Genomic DNA, 14,971 nt, shown 5'->3' on the forward strand with positions numbered 1-14,971 from the left:
TTGCAGGCTCAATCCCTGGCCCTGGCTGGGGTGCTTCGGGAGGCAACCAATCAATGTGTCTCCCTCACATCGATGTTTTTCCCTCTGTGTCTCTCCCCCTCCCTTCTACTCTTTCTAAAAATTAATGGAAAAAATATCCTCAGATGAGGGTTAAAAAAAAAAGAGAGACAGAATATGAACTGTGCAGATTGCTACATGGATTTGACTTTACCTCTATGCTTAAATTAATAGTTGAGGAACATGACTTAAACTCTATTCTCAGTTTTCTCATCCATAAATCGGGCATAATATTACTATACACTTAGGTTGTTATGATAATTAAATGAGTTAATATATCGGGTATCCCAAAAATGTATACATACACTTTGTATAGTTATAAAGGCAGTGTTCATTAAAATACATTTCATTTTCAAAACTGAGCTATCTGCTGTTAAAGTGTGTATACCTTGTTTTTGGACACCCTGTATGTAAAGTGCTTAAGACAGTTCCTGGCACGTGGCCATCTCTATGTAAGTCCTAGTTATCAGTTCCCGGATGCCCCGGAGACCCCACACCGACACCAACATGTTCACCTCAAGATCATTATTACAGGTTTACGAGAAGGACCTGGCTTTGTCTCAGTCCCTAGGGATGCATTTCTGCCAGCGTCTCCATGGTGGTTAGTACTATTTTGGACCTTCTCATTCTATTCTCTTCCTTGAACCTCAGTCTCCTATTTTTCATGTATGCATTCTGGGTGATTATGTCAGATTTATCTCCTGGATCCCTGCTGCATTTGCTGGTTTACTAATTAATCTGTTATTAAACTCTCGTACTGTGATTTTAATTTCAATCACTATGTTTTTTATTTGTAGACATTCTATGGAGATCTTTCAAATCTCCATACTTGTTTTTGTAGTTTCCCATTCTTTTGTTATTTTTAGTCTTTCTTTACGCACTTAATAATCTAAAACATAATCATACTGCCTTTTGAGGCTTTTTCTTATTGCAGGTCATGGAGTATTAGTTCTTCTGTTTGCTTATCAGCTGATTTTGCCTCACCGTGAACCATTTCTTTGAGCAGATTATAATTTCTATGTGATATTCTAGGGAAGCAGAAATGATCCAAACTAATTTAAGATTGGTGATATTAAACAGTAGCTCTGTGTTTCCCGGGTTGTGAAAGTTTTGGGATTTACACCACAACATAGGAAGTGTAAACTTGGACTCCACGGCCATGGTGCCAAACTGGGATTGACATTCTTTCTGGAAATCCGCCCTCCCCCCCACACTTCTCCCACCCCAAGATTGTTTTGTATTTCCCCAGACAGGTTGAGTTTTCCAGCCCCATTCCAATGAGTGGGGTCCCTGGGACAGCCTGAGCTTGGTGCAGGAGCTCAGACCAGGCTGCGTCTCCTGCCCTTGCGGACAGCAACGCCTGTGCTGGCCCCTGCGCTCTGCCCGCTGCTGTTCCGCATCTCTGGGCACCGGCTGACAGTTTATTCCTGCAGCCCTCATATCTCTTCATTTCTGACACCTAAGGAAATTCAAGCTCAATTATGTATTTAATTATTTTATATTGTATTTAATTATTTTATATTGTACCCAGCATTTCCATGCATTTGGAGCTAGGGGTGGTGGTGGTGGTGGGTTCTGTGTGTGTCTGCCATGATCTTTTATTTAGGATTTTTACATCTAGAGTGACAAACAAGATTAGTCTGTGATTTTATTTTTGTTTCATCTTTGGCAGGGTTTGGTACCAGGGTTATGTGTTATTCATTAAATTAATTAGGAAGTTTTCCTGCTTTCTCTATCCTCTGGAACATTTTAAGTAGCATAGAAAATTTCTGAAATTTCTGTTCCTTGAAGGTTTGAAATTTCCCAGTGCCGTCTGTGTGAGGACATCGCCTCTGGGGGAGAATGAGGGTTTTCTGCTGGTTTCTGTTCAGCTTTTCTAGTTCTTAACTGTTTGTATAACTTCTGCTTCCCTAACTATCATACATTCTATCAAGATTTTTAAATTTATTAGCACAGAATTCCACATGGTATTCCTATATTTAAATAATTTCTTTGCTTCTCTAGTTATATCTTTTTCCTTAATGTTGTGTTTCTCTCTCTCTCTCTTTTTATGAATAGACTTTACCAGGCAGTTGTATATTTTATTGGCGTTTTCTTAGACACAGCTGTTAAATTTATTTATTCATCCTGCTATTAAACTCTTAAAAATCTCTACTTCCTCCTTTCATCTTTAAATTCTTTTTAAGGTTTATTGTCTTGCTCTTTTTCTAATGTTTAAGTTGAATGTCCAAGTCATTAATTATTACTTTTTCCTTAAGAATAAAACACTTAAAGCAATAAAATTTCCTCTGAGCACAGTTCTGGCCACATTCCATAAGTTTTCGTGTGCAGTTGTCATCATAATTTTTCATACTGTAAAATTGCTATTTTGATTTCCTTTTTGATATAAGAGAGCTGTTCAGGAGAGTATTTTAAAGCTTTTTATTTTTTCTTTTGTTATTAATTTCTAGTCAGATATTATTGTATCCCATACATTTTTTAAAACTCCCATATTTTCATGAAATCTAAAATGATGCTGATTGTAATGCACACCGTTATTTTTTGTACAACTAAGAAAGAGGGGGAAAGGCACTGCTAGTTAAACTCAAACATCCCATCAATTGTAACATACACATTCCATATATGCACACACATGCATGCCTCTATAAAATTAGTCTTGAAACTGTTTTTCAAATTTTCTCTATGCTTGTTCATTTTTTTTTATCAGCTTGATCTTTCCTTTTCCGAGTGAGAACTGTTAAATCTTCCACTTTAATGGTGGGTTGGTGAATTTTCCTCATGATTGCCACTGCTTTATATATTCTGAGGTTTTGTTGGTAGATCCCTGGGAGTTCCTAATTGTTATAAGAAATTTTTATATTGCTCTTTTTCTCATTATGTGGCATTCCTCCTTACCCTTATTAATTCCTTTTTGCCTTGAAATCAGTATCACCATGTCAGCTTTCCATTGGTTAATACTTACTGGCACCCCACTCTCCATTCCCTTGTTCCCAGCCGTTGTGTTGCTTTTAAAAGGCGTGTCCCCCCACCCCCACCCCCCGCCCAAGATGGATGGTCTTCTTCTGGCAAGCAGCAGGCTCTCTATGTGTGTAAGCACCTGTTTGTGAAGGTGGCAGAAAACATGAGGAAGATCGGGCTGGGGAACCCCCACGCTTAGGTCTGAAACCCTGCTCTGCCCTCTACCAACTGTGGGCACTGCACACATTGCTTAACCTCCTGGGGCCTCAGTTGCCCCATCTATAAAATGGAATAATAATGGTACCTAGCTATACGCTTATTTTGAGGATTAAATAAGCCAACACATGTGAAATGCTTGGACTGAGGCCTGGCACATAGGGAACATCACTAAACGTTAGATGGGCTTAATCCCTTAATATTTATTCCTCACTAATATTTTAGATTTATTTCCATTGCCTTACTTATGGCTTCTGTTTACTCACCTTTTTTGTGCTCAGTCCAATCAATATTTTTTTCCTCAGTTGATTTGAAAATTATAGATTTTTCTCTGTCATTTAATTGAGTACTCTTAAAATGTTAACATACACATTTAACTATACAGTTTTTAGCAAGTCTAAAGTTATCTCTTTCATCCTTCGAAATAATCAAGTGTCTTTGCATGCTGCACACTCTCCTTCCATCTTTCTACTTAGACTGTTAGTCAAGCATTTAAGGATTTTTTTCTATCTTAATACCAAAAAATGCATTATTAATAAGTAGAGTCAATAGTTCATTAAATTTGCTAACAAATTTTTACCAGTGTTCATGTTTTTAAAACCCTGCTCCTTCTCTCTGGGTTTATTTTTCTTGCAGAAATGTATCCTTTAGCATTCTTTCATTTTAGGTGGCAAAGGTCTGTATTTTGCCTACCTTCTTGAATAATTGAGTAAAGGACCTTCATTTTCCTACAGTGCTTACCAAGCATGACCACCTCCATTGTCTCCGGGCAGCTCCCGAAGCGAGGATGTCTGCTGTTGTTCTAACTGTTGGTAGGTAATGTCTTTTCTTTCTGGTAAACTTTAAGATTTTTCTTTTTGCTTTTGGTATTCTGGAGTTTTACTAAGATGGGTGAATTTTTTTTAAAAAAAATTATTATCCTGCTTAGCACTGTGTGTACATTCTCAGTATAAGAAATCATGTGTTTCTTCGATTCTGGAACATTCTTAGCCGTATTCCCTCAATGTATTGATTTTTCTACCAGTACCCTCTTCTTTTCTTCTGGAACTCTGTATTAGATGAATGGGTGATAATTTTTAACAATTGCATAGGATTTCAGAGTTTGAATAGACCAAAAATTAATTAAACATTTTTCTACTAAAGACAATTCATATTTTTTCCATCTTTTTTCTATTAAAAACAATGCTGTAGTCAGCATTTTAACCTCTCTCTTTTTTGTTAGATTCTATTTTTATTGCATTATGGTTAGGTAATGCCTTCTATTGGGATTTTTTTCTATAGTCTCATGTAAGCCCATTTTTCTAAATAGTCTAAGAGAGATTGAGAAAACTATTCTGTTTGCTGAGAACAAAGGTGTGAGAGGGAGTGTCAGATTTTATTACTGAAATCTTTAATATTCTCAATTTCGTTTGTGTAATTTGTTCATTTAAAAAGCGTTCACACCTTTATGACTGGGGATTTGTCAAGTCCTGTTGCCCTAATCATTTGCTTTCTAGACCCTGAAGCTACATCCTGAGACATAGTGGTGCCTGTCCTAGGGGTCACTCTGCAGGGCTGACCCCTGGCATCCCCCGGAAGCCTCATGGACCTCCTTTGTGGGCCCTTGGGCTCTCCCTGTGCCCTGATCCCTGAGTGGCTGCCCTGTCGCCTGTCCTGTGCCCTCTGCACTGGGCTTGCAGGAATTCCTGGCTCTGCCTGGTTTGTGGTCCCCACCCCCCTCGTGGATACAGGCTCCACCCATCCCCTCCATTTTTACATTTGTTTGATCCTTTCCATGGAAATTGGCAGGGAGAGAAATTAGACAAATGGTGCTCGTTGCCATTCTTAACCAGAAGTCCCTTTCCGTCTGTCAGCTGCTTTTCCAAGCATGCAAGCTCTTTCTCTTACTCAGCTTGCTCTCCTTCCCTCGCTCCAGCCGCCCATGTGCATGGCTCACGGCAGGAAGGACTGTTTCTAGCACCGCTGGTCCCTACGTGGGGACACAAGCCCTGAGGGGCTGGCAGCCTGGGCTCCCTCCAGGCGGAAGCTCCCTGCTTCCTGCTTGTCGGCCAGGCCGGGAACTGTCTGTGCAGGCGGATGGTAGCGAACTGCCAACAGTGGGCATCTGCTGCCCCTGCAAGCAGCCCAGCCCTGCAGTGGGTGCGTTACTACGTGACCCCGTCAAGTTCCCACGTGAAGCCCTGAGAACTGATGAGGAGGAGCCTCAGGTTACGCACCGTGTGCACGGTCATCCAGTCGGCCAGTGGCCCAGCGGGGTCTCCAAGCCGGTCCTCTGTTCCTGGCCTCTTGGTGAATTTCAGCGGGCGCAGAGCTCAGCATCCCCCGGAACCCCTCTCCCCTTCCCCAGGGGAGGTTCTGTGGGCTCATGGCTCAAGGGACAGTCCTGTTTCCCACGCTGGACCAGCAGGAGAGAAGCAGTGCCCACTGCCCAGCCACATTCCTCCTGCAGCCTGCCCGCCCCTGCCCCAGCCTCCTGGGGGACCCCTGCTCCTTTGGCAGATGTTTCTCCAGTGCCTCTGGCTGGGTAGAGTGGGTGGGTGGAACAGTTGCCTCCCACAGATCTGTTCACCAGCAGCCAGCGTGGGTCATTTTAAACAGAAAATTACCTGCGTCCCAAAGGGAGAGGTTTATGCTCATCCCACCAGACCTTTGCCCAGAGTGCCGCCCATCCCTGACCTGCCCGCCCCGCCTTCAGTTCTCATCTCCTGTCCTACACAGGGGCCTACCTTTGCCCAGGCCCGTGCCCAGTACCCTTGCTGCAGGACTGTCTGCCTCACTGGGAACTCTACGAGGGTGGTCTATAGAGGCTGGCACTCGTAGGTGCGGTGCTCAGCGAGGGTTTGTGGAGGAGGGGGGAGATGGTGATGGTGGAGGGAGATGGAGAAGGCTGGGAAAGAGGAGGAGAGAGAAGGGTGGGGGTGCTCCTGAGCCACGCTCCAGGCTCTGCCTGTTCCGAATGCCCTCCTTTGCTGCACTGTTCCCAGCGGGTGCCAGCTCTGAATGCCTGTTTAAGTCACTCCACGAAGCTCAGCTTCTCAATCTGTTTTGTATTTGCAAGGGCCAGATTCATCTTCCTTTTTTAAAAGTCAAGCTTCTGAAACAGTCATTTAAATTCACAATGATTCTTCTCTAAAATAGCTGCTCTGAACGGGGCGTTGGGAGCCGTGGTTCTTGGGGACTCTGCCAGGAGACATGCAGGCCACGCAGAGACACCTTGGCGGTGCTCGCTGTCGGTGACCGGGGCTTCCAGGGTGGGGGCTCCCAGGGTGGGGCCAGCTTCAAATAAGGGGGGAGGCGTCGGGCTGCAGTCCATCTCGCTTCCCGAGGTGACCTGTGCACATTGGACCCGCTCTCCTGGGAAGGAGAGAGCTGGTTCAGCGGCCACTCCTGATGTTTGTCTGCACTGAGATTAGACATTGCAACACCCACACCTTGGAATATTCTGGACAATTAAAAAGCAAGAGGTAGATCTGTATCTACTGCCTGGGAAACATGTCCAAAATGTATTGTTAATGAAAAAGCAAACTGAGCACTATGTACATATATACCATTTCTGGCTAAAAAACACATACGTGCAAAAAAAAGCCACAGCTATCTATTCACTGTTTACATATGTGTAAGTACAATCTTGCATCTAGAAAGAAGTCTGGACTAGATTAGGGTAGCATTCAAAGGGGTCTTTAATTGTATTGCTTGAAGTTTTTTCCTACGAGAATGTATTTCTGTGTATGTGTGTAATTTAAAGAGATGTACGGATTTAGAATTGGGAATGTTCACCACTTATCCTGAGCTTTTGGGATTTTCATCTTTCTTTCTTTGAGTGATGATGTTGAATGGCTTATGCAATGTTTATTGGACATTCCAAAAAGTTTTCTGACGCATGCTTTATATGTAAATTATATTTGTTGTTTAGGTCAGAGGTAGAAAATGTCTACTTAAAAATCAACATAGTAAATATTTTAGGTTTTGTGTCCCAAAAGATCTCTGCTGAAACTGTTCAACTCTGCCACTGTAATGTGAAGCAGCTATTTTAATAATATGAAAATGAATGGGCACGGCTGTGTCCCAATAAAACTTTATTTACAAAAACAGGTGGCCTGTAGGATTTGACCTGTGGGCTGCAGTTGGCTGATCCTTAAGGCACAGAGCGATATGAAATAGAGAAAAATAGTAAATGGAAATGTGTTAGGAATTTAATCAGAACTATCATGTTGAAAGGCTAGTTTGAGGATCTGCAAAATTGGAAAAAAGCAAAAAGCATTGCTTTTCTCAAGCACTGAACTGTAGCCTCTTGCAGCTGGATCCGGGCGAGGCTGGGGCTACGGAACCCAGGAGAAAGGCCTGTGAGGGTGTCCTCTGTGCTTGGGGGGGGCGGGGGGCGGGGGGGGGGGGCTGGCCCTCCGGGTCCTGTGCGGGTCTGGGAGGGGCCTGAGCTTGCACACGGTTGGCACTTTGATGTTATGAACAGGGCTCCGAGTGACCTGCCCAGCGAGACAAAGGGCCTACAGGTGACCCGTAGGTTTGGGAAGAGACTAATGGCGTCCCTGTGGCTGGATGCGGAGAGCCTGGCCTCTCCCGGGGCCAGCCCTGGCCCTCCCGGGTCAGGTGTCAGAACCACCAACTCCAATCCTCAGGGTTAGGAGCTGAGGTTAGGCACCAGGGGCTGTAGGACAGGCAGGACCCATTAGCCCAGCTGTATAGGCCGCATGAATTAGTCTCATGGCTGCAGGTGGAACATTCGTGTCTGAGACTGAGCACCTCATGCTCCATATTGGCAGGAGGGCCAGGGACCCCTCAGGTGTGCTCCACCCCCCACCAGCTGCAGCCCTCCACGCTGAAGCGCAGGGCGAGTGTGTGCCTGAGAGTGCACGTGAGCGTGGCAGAGAACGGTCACTAAGAGGTGAGGACGGAGAGTCCCTCCTTCCAGCCTCATGGGGAGAATTCCGTCCCCCTGACGTTTCCTGGGCCTGTGTGTGGTCAGGGTAGTGAGAAGACGCAAGGCCATCCTGGTTCTGGAGGGAGAGGGTGCACGCCTCCCAGGGAAGAGTAAAGTTACCGCAGCTGAGAAAAGAGGGGAGTGGAAGGTGAGAGAGACGGTGGGCCGAGCCCTGAGGCTGGGTGCGAGGGGAGAAGAGACTGAGTGTTTGGGGAGAGGGCGGAGGGGGACTGGGTGGCTGCTGTGCATACGTGTGAGGCCTCAGGTGGGGAGGGAGAAAGGGCTCTGACAGGCAGCTGGGTGTGGCCAGCGGGATTTTGTTATCCTTGTGAGTTTTAAGAATAGATTTAGTTGGAGGTTGGTTGTTAAGTGGGTATTTTTCTGAAAGGAACCTCAGCAATGCCAAAGTGAGCCTCAGGCTAGGCCCTATCCGGTCACAGGGGTGAGTGTCATGTGTGTGTGTGTGTGTGTGTGTGCGTGTGTGTGTGTGTTGCTCATGCTCAGGTTTGGACAGACCAAGGCTGCCCAAATGGGTACAGCCAGCACCGTTTCACCTTGAAGAATGGGGTTCCTAGGGTGCGTTCATTTTGTCTGTGTCCTGGCAGACAGTGTCACCCAGAGACCTTTTCCCGGGTCTGGGCCTGGCTGTGGGCAGGGCAGTGGGAGAAACAAGGTAGGAGAAAGCCTCAATGCAACGCCCACAGGAATTTCCTCCCCGACTGGAAGTCAGCCAGTTCGCACCCTGGCACAGCCTGCAGGCTGGCGCTGGCTGTTTGGTAACATCGCAGGGAGCGGCGCCTCGTCTCTATTTTGGTTCTGGCCACTGCCGCCTCTCCGCACCTTTCAAGAGTGTTCCTTCCTTCTGGAAGGCCAGGGTGCCAACTCCCCCAGCTCCTTCCCATTTTGGTAAATTAAGGAACAAATGGTGCCAAATTGTTCTCATCTCTTTCACAAGACTATTCGTAACCAGCTTCTTTTTTCCTCCCATTGAATGAGTGCATTAAAATTAAAATCATTACCCGCAGCACCGACGACACTCCCCTTCATAATTACATCCTCTTAATTGGCATCTGAGGGCCCAGCTCCGTTTAATGCTTGTCGGAAAATGTCTCAGACACATTTAATTTTTTTAAGTTTAAAGGTCAACAAGAATACCTTACCTTAATTTGACAAGTGTGCAAGAAATAATGCAAGACTCGTTTAGGTTCAGGTAATGCACAAAGAAATCTATAAATCAAGCTGGGGGAATATTAGATGATGCCATATCGGAACCATCTGCCTTCATGCTCAGAAGAATCGATACCACAAAGAAAGCACTGAAGATGTAGTGATTTATGCTCTTGTATCAGGGGAGAAATATTGGCCATTTTGAGAGTCACTTCGTATCATCCTAAAACAACAGGGCCCAAGGAAGAGTGAGAGTGGCCATAACCCTGCACGTCATGTCAGAGAGCAAATCTGACACTTGGTTTTTTATTGTCTCTACTCAGAAACGATGATTCTAAGGTCCCTTCATGCCCGTGACTCTGCCCATTCTGCTCTTGCATGCAGAGTATTGAATGCTGAGATGGTGTGGAAGGGAATTAACTAAATTGCCTCTGAGTGGGTGTTGCCAGGGGATGGAGGCTTACAGCTCAGGGACCTTGGGTTTTCCATGCCAGGCGAGCTGCTTAAAACCCGGCCTCCTTTCGAGAGCTTTTGCTGGCCTTCTTCGTCTTGGGCTGGGAAGAGGCAAGGTCTCTGGGACTCCATCCCCCGCCCTGTTGGATGCGGGGCTGTCACACCAAGATGTCTAAAATGGGAGGAGGTGCTGCGGCCCTGTGCAGAGGGAAGGAGCATCTCTGAGCAATCAGGTTTGGAAAAACTGGTGGCATCGTTTTACCTCCTTTCCAGAGGTGGTGGTCGACAGCGCACTTCTCCAGGGAGCTGGGGGAGGCAGAGATCAGGTGAGCCACTGGCAGATGTCTTAATCTCTGGGGAGGGCGAGGGGGATGTTTGAGAAAGAATATTTTGTAATTGGAGAGGTTTATTGGGAGGAGGGTTTGAAGTATAAAGTCATATTTTCACTAGAAGCCCAGTGCATGACATTCGTGCACTGGGGTGGGGGTGGGGGCCTTAGCCCAGCCTGCGCCCTCTCGCAGTCCGGGACCCCTTGGGGGATGTTCACCTAGGGGTCCTTAGCGCTGCCAAGGAGGCGGGAGAGGCTCCCACCATCACCACCGCTGCACTCACCAGCTGTCAGCTGGCTTCTGGCTGAGCGGCACTCCCCCTGTGGGAGCACACTGACCATCAGGGAGCAGCACCTGCATTGAGTGTCTGCCCCCTGGTGGTCAGTGCACGTCATAGTGACCAGTCGTTCCGCCATTCAGTCGATTTTCATATTAGGGTTTTATTATATAGGACTAGAGGCCCGCTGCACAAAAATTTGTGCAGTCAGTGCGGGGGGTCCCTCAGCCCAGCCTGCGCCCATTCGCAGTCCAGGACCCCTTGGGGGGTGTCCACCTGTTGACTTAGGCCCACTCCTCGGGGGATCAGGCCTAAGCTTGCAGTCAGACATCCTTCTGGCAGCCAGGGAGCCCTCGGGGGATGTCCGACTAAAGGCTTAGGCCCCCAAGGGATCGGGTCTAAACCGTTAGTTGGACATTTTTAGTGCTGCCACGGAGGTGGGAGAGGCTCCTGCCACCACCACTGCGCTGACCAGCCATGAGCCAGCTTCTGGCTGAGTGGCACTCCCCATATGAAAGTGCACTGACCACCAGGGGGCAGCTCCTGCATTGAGCATCTGCCCCCTGGTGGCCAGTGCACATCATAGCAACTGGTCATTCTGCCATTCAGTCAATGTGCATATTAGCCTTTTATTATTATTATATAGGATATCCCTATTTCCCCCCTTTTGCCCCCTCTACCCAGCTCTTGACCCCCACTTCTCTCTGGCCATCACCATACTGTTATCTGTGTCCATGGGTTGTGCATATATTTTCTTTGGCTAATCCCTTCTTTAAATTCACTTCTTTAAATTTTTATTTTCAGATAAGTGCTTATAACTGCACTATTATATATTTTCTATTATATCATTTAGAATTAAGATATTTTTTAATTGAACCCTTGTAAATTTTAGCACAATTTAATAAATTATGCTAGAAGCAATTAGGAGATTTTTCATGTAATGCAGATACATTTCAATTAATATTTTATTAATTTTTAATTTTTTAATATTTTAATTTGAAATAATCTCATACATGTAAAAAAACTATAAAATACTACAGCATATTATATGTATCCTTCACCCAATTTCTTAGGTGTTAATAATTTAAACATAACCATTATACAACTAACAAAATTTGGAATATGTTTTTCTTATAATCTCTTTAATGTTACTTAATCCATTTACTTTGTTTTTGTTAATCTTCACCCAAGGATATTTTTCCATTGAATTTTAGAGAGAGTGAAGGGAAAGGGAGAGACACATTGATTGGTTGCCTCTTGCACATGCTCTGATAGGGACTGGGGATCAAGCCAGCAACTGAGGTACATGCCCTCAAACCTGGGACCCTTCAGTCCACGGGCTAATACTCTATCCACTGAGCAAAACAGGCTGCAGCTTAATTCATTTACTTTTAATCTATATGTGTCTTTATATTTAAAGTGGGTTTTGTTTTTGATTCACCCTCATAATATGTCTTTTAATTGGTGCATTTATGCCACTGACTTTCAGAGTGCTTACTGATAGAGTTGCTACCATATCAGGCGGCTTCTGGGGCTTCTGGGGCCGGCCTGCGGCCCGGGATCAGATCCGATCACGGGCAGCAGGCAGGTGGCTTCTGGGGTTGCACATGGAGGCCTGGATGGTGGCTGGCACTGGCGGCTCGTGCTGTCCCGCCCTGCCTGCAGTATGCAAATTGGCCGCCATCTTTGTTGGCGGTTAATTTGCATATCACGCCAATTAGCCAATGGGAGGTGTAGTGAAGGTATGGTCAATTACCATGTTTGTCTATTATTAGATAGGATAAGCGATAGAGAGTAAAGCTTTTCACAATTTTCCTGGTCAGAAAATTCAAATAGAAGAGATTCTGAGGTTTCCCTTTGTGACACTTGTGTTTCATAGGTGTGGACTGTCATTGTGTGTTTATGTTGTTGTGTGGACTGCAGTCCCCATTGCATGTCATACACAGAGTTTTTTCTGTTTTAACACATTGTTTGCGGGTAGTTTTTATTGCGCGCTAACAGGTGGCACGGGTCATTTTTGCTAATTTTTTGTGCAAATGGCAACGTTCAGTAAAATTACGATAACTTTAGTTTACATATTTATACGTTACCCGCATTCTACCACTAGTCTATAAAAAACATTAATACGTGTCCCGCACTCTACTACACTGGTAGAACGTATAAATACGTAAAACGTGTAAACACGTTTCCCGCATACAATGTGTTAATAAAAGGAGAGGATGTGCTTTGAGGAAAAGTTTGATTTTTGTATTTGCTGCAGGTTAGCACAGAAAAGGGACTGGGAGCCTGTTACAGCTTCCGTTTCCTCCTTCCCAAGAGTTGGTCTAACACCACTAGCTAGAAATCAAAGTCGGAACATTTCCATCACCACAGGTGCAGTCACTGTGCTCATGACGTTCTGTGCGGAACAAACCCACCGTCACATTCCCGCCTCTCAGAGCCTGGGCATGGAGGGATGCCTGGCCGGCCACACCCTCTGGCTGCTGGCTGTGGAGGTCACACTGCCATCTGAAAGCCAAGTTTGAGCCTCAGGGCTCTGTCCCTTTTGGGGGAGCTGACGATGATGTGTGAGGCTCATATCAAGTGTGGATGTGTGTCAGTTGCAAAGATGAGCTGCACCTTCCTTGAGGTGCTGGCAAATTTTGGGCAGTGATGCCAAACCACCTTTATACCTTAAGTCATGTTGGACTAAGATCCCTTGAAATTCATTCTAAAACCTGTGGGTTTTATTTTTTCTCACAAAACGTCCTTCTCTGCTTCACATGAAAAAAACTAGCAGTGGCAGACATCAGCAGGATCCAAAAGGTTGTCACCTGTCTGTCTGTACGAAACCCTTCCAATCTGAAAGGATACAGGTCCTTGCCTTATTGGAAATTCCGGTGAAACTCGTATTGAGGGCAGCCAGACCTTGCCTTGGTGAAGAAACTGAGAACGCGGCCCTGGGGAATTCACGGTGAAGACCCAACTGTGGAGGGTGGCAGGCCAAAGGTCAAACCTATTATTTGGCTCTTAGTTGTGATGAATGGGTGATAAGGGGAACCATGCACAGCTAGCTAGGCATGTGTGACACACTGCTAAGGAGATGGTTAGAGAGGAGTGGCTGTGTCCCTGAGCCTTGGAGACCACCAATAGATTTGATTATGTCTCTAAACCGTAGTCAAATTTCTTGGAAGTAAATGAGCTGAATTGGAAAATAATATTAGACTTGCATTATGGGTGTTCTTGTAATGCCAAATTCAAAACAAGGACTGTGTGTGTCTGTGTCTGTGTGTGTGAATACAAGGGAAAACCTCACAAATATTTTCAGAATAGACTCCATTATTCCCTGCCAAGCTTCAGCTTCTAACATTTTGCCAATTTTTTAGAAGACTTCAACCTTGCTAACAATAGAATCTATAATAATAAAAGAGTAATATACTAATTAGACTGGACATCTGAATGACCTTCCAGACGTCCTTCCAGATGTCCTTCCAGATGAAGCCACAGCAACGGGGCCAAGGCAGAGGCAGCTAGGGGCAATCAGGCAGGCAGGTGGGCAGTTAGAGGCAATCGGGCAGGCAAGCAGTTACAGGCAATCAGGCAGGCAGATGAGCAGTTAGGGGCAATCAGGCAGGCAGGCAGGCAGGCAGAGTAGTTAGGGGAGATGAGACAGGCAGGCAGAGGCGATTAGAGGTGATCAGGCAGGCAAGAGAATGGTTAGGGGTGATCAGGCAGGGAGGCAGAAGGGTTAGGGGCAATCAGGCAGGCAGGCAGAGTGGTTAGGGGTGATCAGGCAGGCAGGGGAGCAGTTAGGTCCCAGATTGCAAGAGGGATGTTTCCCATGGCATCCTGGATTGCAAGAGGGTGCAGACCAGGCTGATGGCCCCCTCCCGCACCCCCATGCACTAATTTCGTGCACCGAGCCTCTAGTTAATTATATAAAAACCCAGCAACAACCCCAAACACCCCCAAACCCAATGCATTGTATGCGATCCTGTTTTCCTAGTTCTTTGAAGATCTGAATGCCAGTGAAATCAAATTGCATACTGGATTCTTTTGATCCAAACTGAAATTGTCAAAGGTTCTTGGTGGGTAAATGGGCTGAAGGTAGATGTTACCATATTTTTAATCATCAGGGGAAAGACCAACTGCATTAAACTTTCAAAATCAATCATTCTGATGTGCTTGGCATACTCAGCAGATGTGATGGAAATAGTTTTGCAAACACAGAACTTCAGTATAAATGCCAACCCCATTGCTTGTCGAGACACAACCCCGTAGTGGTAGACTGAGTCCAGCACTGGCCGCAGTGCCCAGAACTGCTGGTCACTTTCCCTTCTTGATGAAGTGCTTGAGGGCCAGTCTCATGGGAGCCCCTCCAGGAGTGTCACATTTCTCTGTGGGTTTGCCCGCAGCCTAAGCTCCTTGGGGCAAATTTTTTTTTTATTGCTTAAAGTATTACAAAGGGTATTACATATGTGTCCTCCCCCCCCCGCCTTTGACAATCCCCTGGCCTCCCCTACCCCCCAGTGTCTTATGTCCATGGGTTATGCTTATATGCATGCATACAAGTCCTTCGGTTGATCTCTTGCCTCCTTG

At 45.7% G+C, this 14,971-nt stretch overlaps 1 protein-coding gene across 2 annotated transcripts in view; it reads left to right on the forward strand.

Moving 5' to 3' along the window:
• Positions 1-14,971, forward strand: part of CHST8 (carbohydrate sulfotransferase 8) — a 110,913-nt gene that overhangs the window by 17,110 nt on the left and 78,832 nt on the right. Inside the window, exon 2 of one of the 2 annotated variants that reach the window (XM_081108522.1) lies at positions 3,966-4,043. The exons of the other annotated variant lie outside the window; for it this stretch is intronic. The gene's annotated coding sequence lies outside the window, so the exon portion shown is untranslated. The remainder of the gene's footprint in view (positions 1-3,965; positions 4,044-14,971) is intronic. 2 annotated transcript variants of the gene reach the window in all.

Source organism: Myotis nattereri (assembly GCF_964212035.1).
Source record: "Myotis nattereri genome assembly, chromosome: 15".
Classification (NCBI taxonomy): Eukaryota; Metazoa; Chordata; class Mammalia; order Chiroptera; family Vespertilionidae; genus Myotis; species Myotis nattereri.